We start from the raw sequence: 15,322 nt of genomic DNA, 5'->3' as shown, positions 1-15,322 counted from the left end.
ACATAAAACTAACTCATGATAATAGAGATCAGAATAGTTTTGCTTGTTTTAAACTTTTTGATAAAGCTTTGGAGAATATCAAGTAGAAGAGAGCACAAGGACTCTTCCTAGGTATTATAAATGTTCTATATCTTGGGTTTGGTATTGTCACATAGGCATTATCTTAAACTCATCAGTCTACACATTTAGTTTGTCACACTGTAAGTAACTTAGGATGGAATAATAAAGGATAGAAACATATTCAGAAACAAATATTCCAAATAATTAAAATTTTTTGAACCTGGGTTCTGGATCCTTATATTTCATATGATTCTTTATACTTTTATGTGTTTGAAATATTTTGTGTTAAAAAATATATTTTTTTTAAGACAAAGACTGCATTCTTCCTTACTAGAATTAGGTAAGGAAAGCAGTAGTGTCATCTTTTCTCTACTGTCACTAACAATAGATCCCAAGTAATAAGTACTTCACAGCAAGTATATTTACAAAGTGAATCAAAAGCAAAAGTTTCAATTCATTTCTTAGCATTGTATAGAATTTTAGGCTTTCTTAAACAAGTGACCAGAAGCATACGTTATTGATATAGACAGATGCTACCACTACACAAAGATCATCTATTTAAGTTTTTCAATTGATGATATCGGAGATGCATTGCCAAGGTCTTTTCTGAGATAAATCAACAGGTGAATTGGCATTAATATTTCTGTTTGCTCATGGGTTTCACCTCTGGTTTCTGAGAATAAAAAGAGACGATACCTTTTCAATGCTGCATTTCAAGTTGACCATATGGAAAGCAAGGTTTTATTCCAGCCAATTCTCTATCTCTCACAATGTGGAGGAAAAGTGCCAGCCACTGCTACTCTTGCCACCAGCCACGGTACAGATGTTTGGAAAATGCAAAAACAGAGAAATGAAACAAAAAGAAAACCCTCAAAAATAAGTTTTGCATAAATTAAAAATAGAGTATGTAATTATCATAGCTGTGATAAGGTAAATGCGTATTTTATTTTCTTCTGGTGTTAAACAAAAAGAACCTAAACAAACAAACAAAAACATTGATGTTTTGACTTAATCAGTGTTTTGTTGAAACTAACAATTACAAGGACCAATTCAAACATAGCTAAAAGTGGGGGAAATAAACACAGATTTCTGCTAATCTGATAATTTTTTTTTATCTCCAAGAATGTTAGAATATGACCTACTTAAGTGAATACTTATTAAAAGAACAGACCTATTTAAAAAATGTTTTCATGTACAAGATGGTAACAGAATAAATGTTTCATTGAAGTCTTTTAAAAGAAAAAAAAATAACAGAAATAATAAAGATTCCTTACACTACTCAGATAAAATACAACTAAGAAAAAAAAAATCTTCAGTCTGTTCAAATGTACATTCCTGAGCTTAGCCGGTACCAAGTCCTAGTTACTGTAACAGCAACTGCCCTATTAGACTTAAGCACACCAATGCAAATTACTGAAATGAGACTTTGTTTAAAAGAAAGGTTTAAAAATGTAATGTAATCTCTGAGGGGTGTTGCATGAATTGAAAGTCAGCCCTTGGTTTTAGGCCTTGCTTTGCCACAAGACTATTGTATATGTTGGTTCATTTTATTAAATATCTTTGGGTCTTAGTATCCAGATTTCTCAAGTCAGAGTGTGATATAAAGTCAGTCTGCTCAAAACGCTTTTATGCCCGAAATTTCTATGAATCCAAAGAATTTACTTTAGTATAAGAGGTGTTTTCCTTCTTTTCTTACTTTCTTAAAATAAATACATAATCAAATAAGTAAATAAATATTAAAAGCACAAGCGTACACACTAATTAGCTCTCCCCTGATAGGAAGAGAAACCCCCCCCCCATTATCTATTTCCTAATGTGTATTTAAAAAGAGAGTTCCCATAAAAAAGACTTTTGTTTTTTTCTGAATCAAAAATAGCATATCATTTCTTTGCCATTTAAGTTCTATTAAGAAAGAAAACACAAAATCATTATGGAAATCCTATTAGGAACTTTAAAAAGAAAGAAAAAGTCAGTAAAACTCTATTTAAAATTCAAATTGCTCATTCACATATTTTCTTTTGAGAAACCTTCAATTGCTGCCTCAAACTATCCTCACTTCCTTTTCCAGAGACAATGTCCTTAACTGTATCAAGAACTGGGCCCTCTTCTCACACTCTTTCCACCTGTCCTTTGAGGTAGTTGTTCCATAAAGCGGAGGTATAGATTACAGCATGAGATATTTGGGATGGGAGTAAAGAATTCATCTGGGAGACAGTATTGTGGTCAGTTTGCCAAGTCTAAAAGAAAATTAAAGCCTACACCACTTTGGCAAGAAATTTGGCTCTCATGGCTGAACAATGATAATCATTTTTACACAAGACTTTTAAAAATGAAAGCATCTGTGGCACTAGCCACAACTTAAGTCAGAGAATGAAAGTTTTTCATGTTAATATTTAAAATAGACCAGACAGCATCAGTGTACCCTGAACAGACCTGAAGGGTCTAAAAAGAATACAAGGCACCTGACACCCTGGTGAATAAGAGAAGCTCAGTATTATGAAAAGCCACAGTCTTAGGGCAAATGCTCCATTGTTCCAAGTGCTGATATCCTATGGCACCAACAAAAGCAGAATGCTTAGCAGGGTGGGCCATAGGCAAGCTCCTATTACAGGCTCCAGCCAGGCTCTGTAGGCTGATAAGGCTGGGACCCACTGAGGGTGGGTCCCCCAGGGGAGGAGGACTCTTCAGACAAGAGTCAACAGTTACACAGTGTGTGAGCACTCCCTGCTGGCAGCCGAGGTTGGGATGAACTAGCGAGGTCTTAGGGAGGGCTGCCTGAGGTTTCTGTGAGGGCGCTACCTACTTGCCTTTCAGGAGATAAGGGCATATCTCTGATTAGATTAAGATGTTCTAGATACTATGCCAAATGAGAAGTAGAGTAGGGGAGGCCACCAATAAGGAGGAACAGCAAGAACTGGCAAAAACAATGTATATAGTGGGAATATACAATTTTCATTTAAGTGTCCCAGCCATTAACATTTGATAAAGCATACCCAGGTGTGTGTATGTGCATGCACTTGTGTGGGGGTATGGAATAGAAAGAAAGCAAAAGAAAATGAACTTTCGTGTAGTTGATTTTACCCCTCCAAGAGCAATCCTTGGGATAGTCCAATGTATTCAAAACATCTATATTTTACTAGGAAATCCCATTCATAACTCTGATGGAATTGCCTAGTATGCCCACTATACCACCACACCTATGACCAGATAGGTGGTCTTTGTTGACCTGCACAAGCCTGGGCCAACAATGCTGGTATCTTTCCAGTGCTTTGCTCTGTTAAGGTTCTTCTTTATAATAAAATGAAGGTCAAAATGGCAGCCTGCTAAAAGCAGCAGTATTTCAATTGCAGGAATAACTTGCTTGTCATCAACTTGTTTATGCAATAGTCAAACATTTCTTTGACATGTACAGTATCAGCTAACTTCAGCAGATAAAGGGTCTAGAACAGGAAGATGCTGCAGATGCTTTAGCTTGGAGGAAGGCTTAACAGAGCCAAAACGTCAGCAGGGCCTGTTTGTTTCATACTTTCCGTCGGGCTCTGTGAAAGAAATGTTAGATTACTGCAATGACAAGTTTGTGACAAGCAAGTCATTTGTGCAACTGGTGCGCTCCTGTTTTTATCTGTTTACCATTCAGACTTGTGAATGCCATTTCAAGCACTCATAGGATTTCTGGCTCCTATTAAGGGGAAATGGTTCCTCCATGTTTAGAATTTTCTGCCTCAAAAAGAATTACTAAGCAATTATTTATCCATGTGGTCACAGGGTCACACAACAGCACTCTTGAGTTGTTTTGTTGGATTCTGAATCATGAAATGGAGTCCTGAACACTGGATGGCTTGGAGCATCAGAAATTTCTCATCTAGTTTACTGGAACAACTACAAAGCAAGCTTGTGAGAGTCAATAAAATTGTGGCCAGCTTGAAATACCTTGCTCTTTTGCTCTGGTATCATATATCAAGGCCATATGCTTCAAGGCACATAAACTCACTTGCAACAAGTAGATCCTGAGAGCTAAGGCCTGGCTAGGTTGCAGACACTGACATGTGATCTAACATATGATAGCTTTGGTGACAGGATGGCTTTGGCTGTTTAACAAGGAATTACAGATTTCTCCCTGTGTTATAAGGGTAATATTAAGGGGTCAATACAAATCCAGAAAGCATCTTAGCTGTGTAATAAAAATGAATATATAATATAAGAATAACACTTAGGATCATCCTCTCTAGGATGACTTTGCAAAATGAAGGGAAAGGAGACCTGGCAGGTTTGGAATCAAGAATTCAAGATTCTTGGGCTGGCATTTTAGCTCAGTGATAGAGCACTTGCCTCGCACGCATAAGGCCCTGGGTTTGATCCTCAGCACCACATAAACTAAATAAATAAAAATAAAGATATTGTGTCCATTTACAAACTAAAAAAAATAAATTAATTAAAAAAAGAATGTAAGATTCTTCATGTTAGGCCATCCACTTACTTTTGCTAAGTCATTTTAACCTCCTATGAGGCTAGAAAACAATAATACAATCCTTGTTCCCTGTTCACTTGACATGCATAGTCTCAGGGTTAGTGTCATAAAGGATAAAGAATATCTTTAGAACTTAAGAAACGTGCTCTTCAAATGTCATGTATTCCTTTTTGGATTTAAAACTTTTGTCTATTGTTGGTATTGAATTTGTAAATAATTCTAGATATAACAAAGAACATAGGAGCCAAGAGTTTTTGAAGCAGGGGCAGTATTATCTGGGGAAGCAGGTCAAACTGGAACCCGAATGTGAAGAAACAGACAAAAAGCAGCAATGTAAGATGAGGCAGAGCTTTGAATGGATGATTAGAGAACATTACAGCAAAAACTAATAGTCCTTATTGAATAAAATTTTTATTGTTAATAATCCTTTGCCAGATAGCACATGTGCTGCACAATCTACATGTGTAATTCAATCTTTTCACAACAGCTTTATGGTATATGCATTCTCATTTTTTTTTCAAATGTGGGAACTAAAACTTAGGGATTTAAATACTTAACTATAAATATGCGAGTTGCATAGATTCAAAACTAGTTTTCCCTCACTCCAAAGCCCCATATACTCTTAACCACTAAAGAACTAGAGTGATTTTTACTGCCTTCAGAAGCTTTTCTCTTGGATTTAAATGGAAAACATTTTAATTTGTAAATGTAGAAATTAAAGAATTGGATATAAAAAGGCCAGCAAGAAGAATCTGGCTCTATCTGTTTTGCCCTCCTTCTTAGGCCTCTGGAAAAGCTGAGCTTCAAGATGTCAGGCCTGATCCATTCCTCTCTAATGCCCTGGGGAAGGGGTAAAGTGACTCTAACCTGATCACAAATCTCTGTGCAGGATGTTGGAGGCATTGCCTGTGTCCACAACAACTTCCTCCTCCCTCTTCATGTGTATAGCATTAGTTTATCCTTCTCTTAATTCCCATGTTACCAAGAGCCTCCTTTTGTCACTTGTCTGCTATTCTTTTTAGGTGGTAGTGGTGGTGGTGAGGTGGACATCTTTCTTACCATGACAAGGACCCCTGAAACAGTCTAAACTTCAAAGTTTGCACAGAATATATCCTTTGTTCAGTTTTCTTCTTTGTTTCTCTTTAATTATCATTAACCAATTTAATTGATTATATTAATTATCTATAACCAATCACTTTGCCATCAGTCCCATTTTACAACTCAGAGTTATACAAATCAAACTGGTAGGAAAGACTTTGCAGCTATCCCATCTTAAAATGAACATGTGCCCAAGTGGTGAAAACCTCTAAGTGAGGCATGTCTCCTGAATATTATGTGTCTAGAGGCTGTTTACCTTGTATGAGTGGCAAATTATGAGCTCAGTGAGATCTGCTTTATGTTCCCTGGATGCTTTTTAATGTGTGTTCAGAATATATAACAAGAGATTTTAGCTCAAGCAGTTTTTTCTTTTTTTTCCAATGGCATTTCTTCATTTTTAACTTTTGGAGTCTCTATCCCAAATACAGAATTTTTAAAAGCTACTTAAAAATACCTGATGCATGTAGAATCATAAACTCACACGGTAATGACATGGCAAAGGACATTATATAACCAGTGGTCTGAGTCATGATCTGGTGCCCAAGTCTGCTCCATTCAGCATCTGCTCAACATTACCAAGGACATGGGATTCCATGTCACAGGTAGTTCCATCACACTGTCAGACACTTCTCTTTGTAAAAACTCCTTTTCCTTATATTGAACGTTAGTTTGTCTCCCTGGCCCCTTATTGCTTCTAGTTCTTTCTCACCCTACTTTTCAGTCTTGAGCACCTCAGGGAATTAATAGCTTAATTGTTCATTTAATGACAACCTTTGTTCATACCACATATCAAAAACTGGGTATAGATGTCCTGTCTTCTCCCACTCCCCTTACCCAATCTGTGCCAAATTCTGACTCTACCTCTAAGAAAAAGGAAAGCTAGTCAGTCTTCCCCTTTTCTCCCTTCTATTTGGATAGAGGGAATATATATGGCAAAGCATTCTCAATATTTTTGATTTTTGTCCCATTCTGCAGAAAATCTTCCCTGACAACCACAGGCAGATTTTTAATTGATATGGCTATTTATAGGCCATATAATTTATTGTTCAAACAGGGACATTTTTGAAGTTTGCAAGGGCCTTATGATGATTTTACCAGGACTATGAGGCTTAAGCCAGAAACATTCCAGGCAAACCTACATAGCATCTTGCACAGATCTCTATCTATAACCAATCACTTTGTATGGATCTGTTTCCCCATCAGTTTCTCCCCCTAATCAGTGAGAACTCTAGCAACAGAAATGTATGTACCTGTGTACCTTCAATTCCTGGAAAAGAACTTGGCAGGTAGAAACAGTTTAGTATAAATAAATATTTGAATTTAGGCTTTTTCCCTATTTACAATCTGTGGGCCTCTCTCCTTATTTTATAGCAAATACCACCAACACAATTGGCTTCATGGTTTCAGAGATAAATAAAAAATATTTAATGCCATAGGAAGGGAATGGTTTGAGTATAATGGTAATCGGTTTGACTCCAAATATTGACAACAAAAAAATCAATGAAACATGATGAATTTTCCACTAAAAGTCTACTGCACATTTTTTTTTAAAAAATCTTAAACAAGTTCTAATCCTTTCTTCATAATTTTTTTTTCAGCAACTGCAACTACAATTTCATGTTTGTAGAAATCAATTATTGTGGGAAATGATGGTAATGGTGTTATTCTCCACTAAAATGTTGGTGGCATTTCTATTACCCTCACTGTGGTCAAGTACATTTAAAAGTCCTGGTGACTTTGGGCAATTTTTTTGCTTTTTAATAAAGTGGCTTTAAGGAAGACGGGGAAGAAAACAAAAACACTACTGAAAAATGTCATTTTTTTCCCTCTCCCTGCCACATTTTAGGCCATTCCAGAAAGATATGAGTCTATCTTGTTTAACTAAAGAATTTCATAGAAGACAATCCCACCACTCTCCTTTTGGTGTTTAGAAGCCCAAGAACCCACCTCACTGTCAAATTTAAAGTTTTTCTGTTGCAGTATAAGCACATTTTATTACTATGGAGCTTCTATGAAGAAGAGAGAAAGTCCCATTCTTTCTTTCCATAATTTGCTTGGAAGTTGGGTGTAGCTCACTACCTTAAGCCTCTTTTTTTCCTAAGATAAAACAAAAACAAAAACAAACAGGAAACCCTCAATGTCTTTGACTCTTTCTTAAAGAACAGCATGATTGTGTCTAATCTATGTCCAGATGAAACAGGAGAGATGTCTATATTCTGTATGTTTCTTATACATTCCACTTTTGCAACTGTAATTAAATTTTAGTTTTACATATCATACTCTTGATTAACCTTGGGCCCTACATCTAGATGCTAACTTGCCCTCAGAGCTAGACACACTTTATTTTCAATTCTTCAATGACACTGACTAAGCCATCATGGGCAATGGAAAGTACAAGACTTGCAAGAAGATTCAAAGGAAACAAAAATACATACCTACTCTTGGAGTGTCTTAAATTTGTTGAAAAAGGACAATCTCACATAAAAGAAGCAAAGTAGGCAAGCATGTGTGGTGTTAGTTTCGCAGCTATTAGCACATATAAATCAATATAGCTATATGAATTTTTCTACATAAATGATAGTGAAGTAGATGAGTTGCCACTTTTGAGGTTTTCTTCCCCCCTAAATAAAACTAACAATAACTCTTATTTAACAACATTCTGTGCATGCCCCCATCTCTGTTTTTACTGAGTATTCATTTCAAATAATTGTCCTTCCTTATTATTGCTATTTGAACATTGTGCATAAGAGCACTGCACTTTGGAAATGTACATTCCTTATGGTCAACATTTAAAATTGTGATTTACAGCCTTTTAGGCATTCTGTTATCCTGTTGTTAATGTGATTTTGTGTCACTCTTCCCTCTCTGCTCCTTAAAATATAATTTCAAATTAAAATTAATTTTGTTTTGTAATTTTGAAATGCCACACCAACGATTTAAAATATATTGGGTTTGCTAATGTTGGACAACATGTATCTAGATCATCAAGGTAGCAAATGTCAGAATCCAGAACTGACTCCAGTGGGATACCACTTCTGTATTTCTCCATATTGATTCTGATCCACTGCTAGTCATTTCTTGAGAATTCTGAAGTGCTTGGCATAAAATAAGGAGATAGGGATCTTTTAATATATTTTTTCAATTGAGGGAAAATTAAATTAAAACTCTGCTACTGGTGTGGAGAGAGCTCACAACTCTAGCTTTGCCTCAGTTCAGTTGAGCTCTTGTTGGGCTAAGAGGAAAAAAAAGGTATTAGCAGGACATCATGCCCTGGTATTGTCAAAGGACTGGCAAGTCAGTTTTACCAGGGCTATCATAGGATACTTCATAGAATGGGAGCTATATTTCCGTGTCTTTAACTTGCAAGAGAGGTTTTAAAATGGTTACATTTGGGTGTACTTTCTCAAATACTGAAGTTCCATTCGACAGAGAAGAGAAAATCAAGGTAATGTGAACCACAAACTAGTGAGCTAAACTTGAGCATGATAGCAACCCTTCCTGGGTACTTAGCCATACAGCACCTTTGAGGCATGAGTTTTGATTTCTATGCTAACTTATTTTTAAATTGCATTGAATGTGAACCCAACAGTGCTGTTAATAAGCAGCTTATTTATTAATTTATAGAGCACTTTCCTCTAAAGACATTATTTATTCAAATCTACTTTTTTTGTCTAAACTTTCTTCTATGTTTGTCCAGTGTAGTGTATTTTCTATAAAAATCCATAGTATACATTTTCTATCAGATTTATTGGTTCTTATCTTCCCAGTCTATTTTATTCACAGTTTTATAACTCTAAGAGACTCACATATCTAACTCAACCATCATTTTTCTAGTAACTGGATCTATGACTGGTTAAGCAGATGGCTTCCAGGCTATTATCACATCATCAGAAACTGAAAAGTATAGATTTTACACTTATTGGGGGGAAAGGGATTTTATTGTAGGGAAGTATATAGCTGTTTTGAAGGTCATTTCTTCACAAAGAACAAAGGCAATGGTCCCTATTGTAAGATATGTGCATCAAAAATTTAGTTTCAACCTTTTTTACAAAGTAAATCTTAGAAGCTATTGTTGATTCAGTGGATCCAAGAAAGAGGCATTAAGAGTTACAGGATATTCTCTTAGATATCTGGAAACCTTGGTATGAACATGACCTGATGTCTTAGATAAAACTGGTATCTCAAAATTAATAAACACTTAGCCACACTAATGAAGAGAAAGAAAACACAAATTACTAAAATTTGTAATGGAAAGAAAATACCACAAGGGACATTATTAAAATACAAAAGATAATTAGAAACTATTTTGAAAATTTATACTCCAATAAAATAGAAAATCTTGAAGATGTAGACAAATTTCTAGAGACACATAATCTACTGAATCAGGAGGACCTACACAGTTTAAACAGATCAATTTCAAGCAATAAAATAGAAGATGCTATCAAAACCTTACCAAACAAAGCCCAGAACTAGATGGATTCTCAGCTGAGTTCTACAAGACCTTCAAAGAAGAATTAACACCATTGTGTATATATATCACAGTTTCTTTATCTATTCATCTATTGAAGAGCACCTAGGTTGGTTCTACAGTTTAGCTACTGTGAATTGAGCTGCTATAAACATAGATGTGGCCGCATCACTATAGTATGCTGATTTTAAGTCCTTTGTGTATAGACCAAGAAGTGAAATAACTGGGTCAAATGGTGGTTCCATTCCAAGTTTTCTAAGGAATCTCCACAGTGCTTTCCAGAGTGGTTGTACCAATTTGCAGTGCACCAGCAATGTATAAGTGTACCTTTTCCCCCACATCCTCGTCAACACTTATAATTGCTTGTATTCTTGATAATTACTATTCTGACTGGAGTAAGATGAAATCTTAGAGTAGTTTTAATTTGCATTCTCTAATTACTGGAGATTGGAACCAACCTAGATGCTCTTCAATAGATGAATGAATAAAGAAACTGTGGGGGCTTGGGTAGAGCGCTCGCTTAGCACGTGTGAAGCCCTGGGTTCGATCCTCAGCACCACATAAAAAAAAAAATAAAGATTTGTGTTCACCTACAACTAAAAAAAAAAAAGAAAAGAAAAAGAAAAAGAAACTGTGATATATATGTATAATGGAATATTACTCAGCATTAAAAGAGAATAAAACTATGGCATTTGCAGATAAATGGATGGAGTTGGAAAATATCATGCTAAGCAAAGTAAGCCAATCCCAAAAAACCAAAGGCTGAATATTCTCTCTGATAAGTGGATGCTTATCCATAATGGGGGGGGGCATGGGAAGAATGGTAGAAATTTGGATTGGGCAAAGGGGAGACAGGGGACATGGGGTAGGAAAGATGGTGGAATGAGAAGGACATTATTACCCTAGGTATATGTATGATTGGACAAATGGTGCGACTCTACATCATGTACAATCAGAGAAAGGAAAAGTTGTGTTCCATTTGTCTACAATGAAATGAGATGCATTCTGCCATCATGTATAACTAATTAGAACAAATAATAAGTAAATAAATAAAAGAAATGATAAATGTTTCAATAGAGGTATGTTTGTCCTGATTTAAACATTACAGAATGGATATATATATATATATATATATATATATATATATATATATATATATATACATCACATGGGTATCTCATAAATATTTATAATCTTTTTATATATCAGCTAAAAATAAATTTAATGCAAACACAAATTTCAAAAAAAAAAACCAGATTAGGCAATGATGCACACCATTCTGAAAGTTTACAAATACACATCACTTGGCTATTAAAATATCATGTAATAAACAAATTAGTATAATTTGAAAAAATAATTAACACCAATACTCCTCACATTATTCCATGCAACAGAAACTGAGGGAACCCTTCCAAACTCATTCTGAGACTAGTATTACCCTGATACCCAAACCAGACAAAGACACATCAAGGAAAGAAAACTTCTTTTTTCCTTTCTTTAAAGTTCATATACTTTATGTATTATCATACTGCCCTAACATTGGTCTCTCTATAGAGCTTGAAAGGCCAATACACTGTTGTTATCTAGGGCAGTTCATGGGAAAGTTGATAAAATAATACCTTAAGGATTCAATTTATAAATGTGCCATTCCAATGAAATATTAGAACAACTGAGAAATGTCTGAAAATAGTAAATAGTTTTGTTTCAGAGAAAAACTTTATTTTTCTTACCAACTAATATTTCTTCTTCATGCATATAAATCATTATTACACTAATCTGAAACTTGAGCTAAGGATACATCACCTGGAAAGTCCCAGTGGCTTAAGAAACATATAAAATATGTTAAACCATAAAATACAAACAACAATTTTGGCTCAAATATCATAGCCTAAGGGAGAATAAAAACAAAACAAGCAACAAATAAAAACCATCTAGAATATAATTTTAAAATGTTTTCCTCAAACCTGTTTTACTATATGCATACTATCTTCCCTAACCTCCCATATGTATAATTGCTGAAAGTCTTATTATGTTTCCTATTTTGTCCTTTATTAATTTGCAAATTGGAAAGGCAAAAGTGGTTCTCTCCATTTTGATTATTAAAAATGAGACTTAAAAAATATGCTGCCAATAATCCATCACCTATGTACTATAAAACCTACCAAATGCAGATTGTATAATGTCATTTACTTCAGCTTTTGTAAGAGTACTTTAAAAAAACTCTTATTTTTGTATATAGTTTGAAAAATGACATATAAATGAGGCAATCAGAAAGGTGGAGACACATGTAAGATGCCTATAAACTGTCTACCAGGTGTTGCCACTTGTGAAAGGATCTGACATGCTAATATCCACTCATTGGGACCTGTTACTGAGGCACAGAGAGCATGATGGCTGGCAAGCCCTGCATTTAAGTGCAGTTATCAAGGCCCCCAAATATTGACAGAGTGCCAGATTCTCTGAAACTATTGATGTACACAGCCGGCCACAGCTCCAGACACCTCTCAGACAGAGTCTTTAAATGTCACAGATAAATGAATTTTCATGAAACGGGAAGAGAAAGATTGAGAGAGGGTGGGGGGAGAGGAAGGGAGGAAGGGAGGAAGAGAATGAAAGAATAAGAATGGAGAAAGAACACAGAATGAGAGATAGGAAAAGAGAGAAGGCAATCACTTCCATAATCCTGATTGGGAAGGGCCTGGCATCTCGCACCTAAAACTCAGTCAGAGATCCTTACTAAGGAGGTGAGAGCTAGCCTTCATGAGGCCTTGTTACCTATGTACTCAAGTACCGTTAATCAGTTCACTGTGTTGTATTAAAAAAAAATTAAGGTAGATACATAATACAGAATAGCTTCAACAGACTTTCTGAACAAAATATGGTTCAAATATAAATATTGCCTAACTCAGTCTGAAAACAAATTCAAAATAAAATAAAGTAAGGGAGCCACAGACACAAATAAACATGAAGAAAGTCTCCTAAGCAGTTCTCCAAGTATATTCAAGGTTAAAAGCCAAAGAGACATGACATCTATTTCTTGCCAAGGCACAGATGTGTCCTCTGACATTTTCTTTCCAGTCCCCCTGAAAGTAGTGACTTCTAGTGGGTTTATCACAAGATACTGAGGAATGCCTTCCTCCTTCATTTTTTTTTGCCAGCATTTCTACAGAAAACACCTGCCAGGCAAATATGTAAGAGGTAGATCAGATACTTGTCACATGATTATATTACATGTGAGCCATGGTTATAACTAGAACAACCAAGTAGTCCTTAGAAATCACGTGTAACTCAATATATTTTAAATGTAAATGATACTTTTTTTTTTTACTTTGAAAGTCTTCCATCTGCTGAGAGCACCTTGTCTTGACCTTGATACACTCTGTCATTAAAAGCAATCATGCTTTCAAGGTTCAAACATGGCTTACTTGTGCGTTGAGTTTTCTGTATTAAGAGCTATATAATCTCAACATTTTATATACAGTAATCATGTCAATGCCCACAAACAAAATTATTCCTTAGATTTTAAAGTGTATGGGTAAATAAAAAAAAATCTGCAGCAAAATGGTTTCACAAAGCCCTAATTGACTTTTTATTAGAATTATAATAAGCCTTGGTATAAATTATTTTTCTGCATATGGCCCTCTGTGTCTTGGGTACTTAGGACATTAACAGGTACTTCAAGAAAAAAGTTCCTAGATCACACATTCAATAGAGCTTTTGTTTTTGCATCAACTTTTCAGAGAATCCTTTCCTTTTTTATGTTAGGAGATAAAATGAAAGGATTTAGATTTCCTGCCATGGGAAAAAATAATTATTTTCCCTTTTCTTAAAGGCTTTTATTTTGAAGACAAAATCAGTTTTAACTCAAATGGAAATTGCAGTAAAATCTCAGACACTGTAATCAGTAACTGCATTAAAACTCTCAAGAAGTATGCCAACTTCCATGTGAGGCCACAATTCAGCCAGGATCACAAAGAGACATTATCCACTTTGCCTGTGGCCATACTGCCATTTTATACTGCAAAATGTTTTATACTGTAAAATTAAGGTTCAAGGCAATCTTCTCTAATATGTTACACACACATATGTATACATCCATATGCACACATATAGTGACTTTTCTCCTGTGAACATATAATAAACAGAAAGGTTTTGAGTTACTTTAGATTAAGGTCTAGCAAACACTTTAAAAAGGCTGTTAGAATTCATCTATTCCTCCCATGCTCTCCCTCCCTACCCCACTATGAGTCAGCCTCCTTATATCAGAGAAAACATTTGGCATTTGATTTTTTGGGATTGGCTAACTTCACTTAGCATTATCTTCTCCAATGCCATCCATTTACCTGCAAATGCAATGATTTTATTCACATTTATTGCCGAGTATATGTGTATATGCCATATATTTTTTTAACCATTCATCCACTGAAGAACATCTAGGCTGGCTTCACAGTTTAGCTACTGTGAATTGTGCTGCTATAAACATTGATGTGGCTATGTCCCTGTAGTATGCTGTTTTTAAGTCCTTTGAGTATAGACTGAGGAGAGGGATAGCTGGGTCAAATGGTGGTTCCATTCCCAATTTTCCAAGGAACCTCCATACTGCTTTCCATATTGACTGCACCAATTTGCAGGCCTACCAGCAGTGTATGAGTGTGCCTTTTTCTCCACATCCTTGCCAACACTTATTGTTGTTTGACTTCATAATGGCTGCCATTCTGACTGGAGTGAGATGGTATCTTAGAGTAGTTTTGATTTTCATTTCTCTAATTGTTAGAGATGATTAACATTTTTTCATATATTTGTTGATTGTATATCCTCTTCTGAGAAGTGTGTGTTCAGGTCCTTGGCCCATTTATTGATGAGATTATTTGTTTTTTTGGTGTTTAGCTTTTTGAGTTATTTATATACCCTAGAGATTAGTGCTGTATCTGATGTGTGAGGAATAAAAATTTGCTCCCAAGATGTAGGCTCTCTATTCACCTCAGATTGTTTCTTTTGCTGAGAATAAACTTTTTAGTTTGAGTCCATCCTATTTATTGATTCTTAGTTTTAATTCTTGCGCCATAGTAGTACCATTAAGGAAGTTGGGGCCTAATCCCACATGATGGAGATTAGGGCCTACTTTTTCTTCTATTAGACACAGGGTCTCCGGTTTTATTCCTAAGTTCTTGACCATTTTGAGTTGAGTTTTGTGCATGGTGAGAAATAGGGGTTGGGGCAGGGGATTA

General features: G+C 35.4%; 1 protein-coding gene across 41 annotated transcripts in view; it reads right to left on the bottom strand.

The window, feature by feature from the left end:
- Zbtb20 (zinc finger and BTB domain containing 20) overlaps positions 1–15,322 on the bottom strand; it is a 795,965-nt gene that overhangs the window by 251,038 nt on the left and 529,605 nt on the right. For 8 of the 41 annotated variants that reach the window (XM_058572844.1, XM_058572831.1, XM_046425141.2 and 5 more), the window contains one exon: positions 757–856. The exons of the other annotated variants lie outside the window; for them this stretch is intronic. The gene's annotated coding sequence lies outside the window, so the exon portion shown is untranslated. The remainder of the gene's footprint in view (positions 1–756; positions 857–15,322) is intronic. 41 annotated transcript variants of the gene reach the window in all.

This window comes from Marmota monax, unplaced genomic scaffold, assembly GCF_021218885.2.
Source record: "Marmota monax isolate L192 unplaced genomic scaffold, Marmota_monax_Labrador192_F-V1.1 WCK01_AAM20220418_F8-fsc00119, whole genome shotgun sequence".
Taxonomy (NCBI): domain Eukaryota; kingdom Metazoa; phylum Chordata; class Mammalia; order Rodentia; family Sciuridae; genus Marmota; species Marmota monax.
This window is presented reverse-complemented; position numbering and strand designations above follow the sequence as displayed.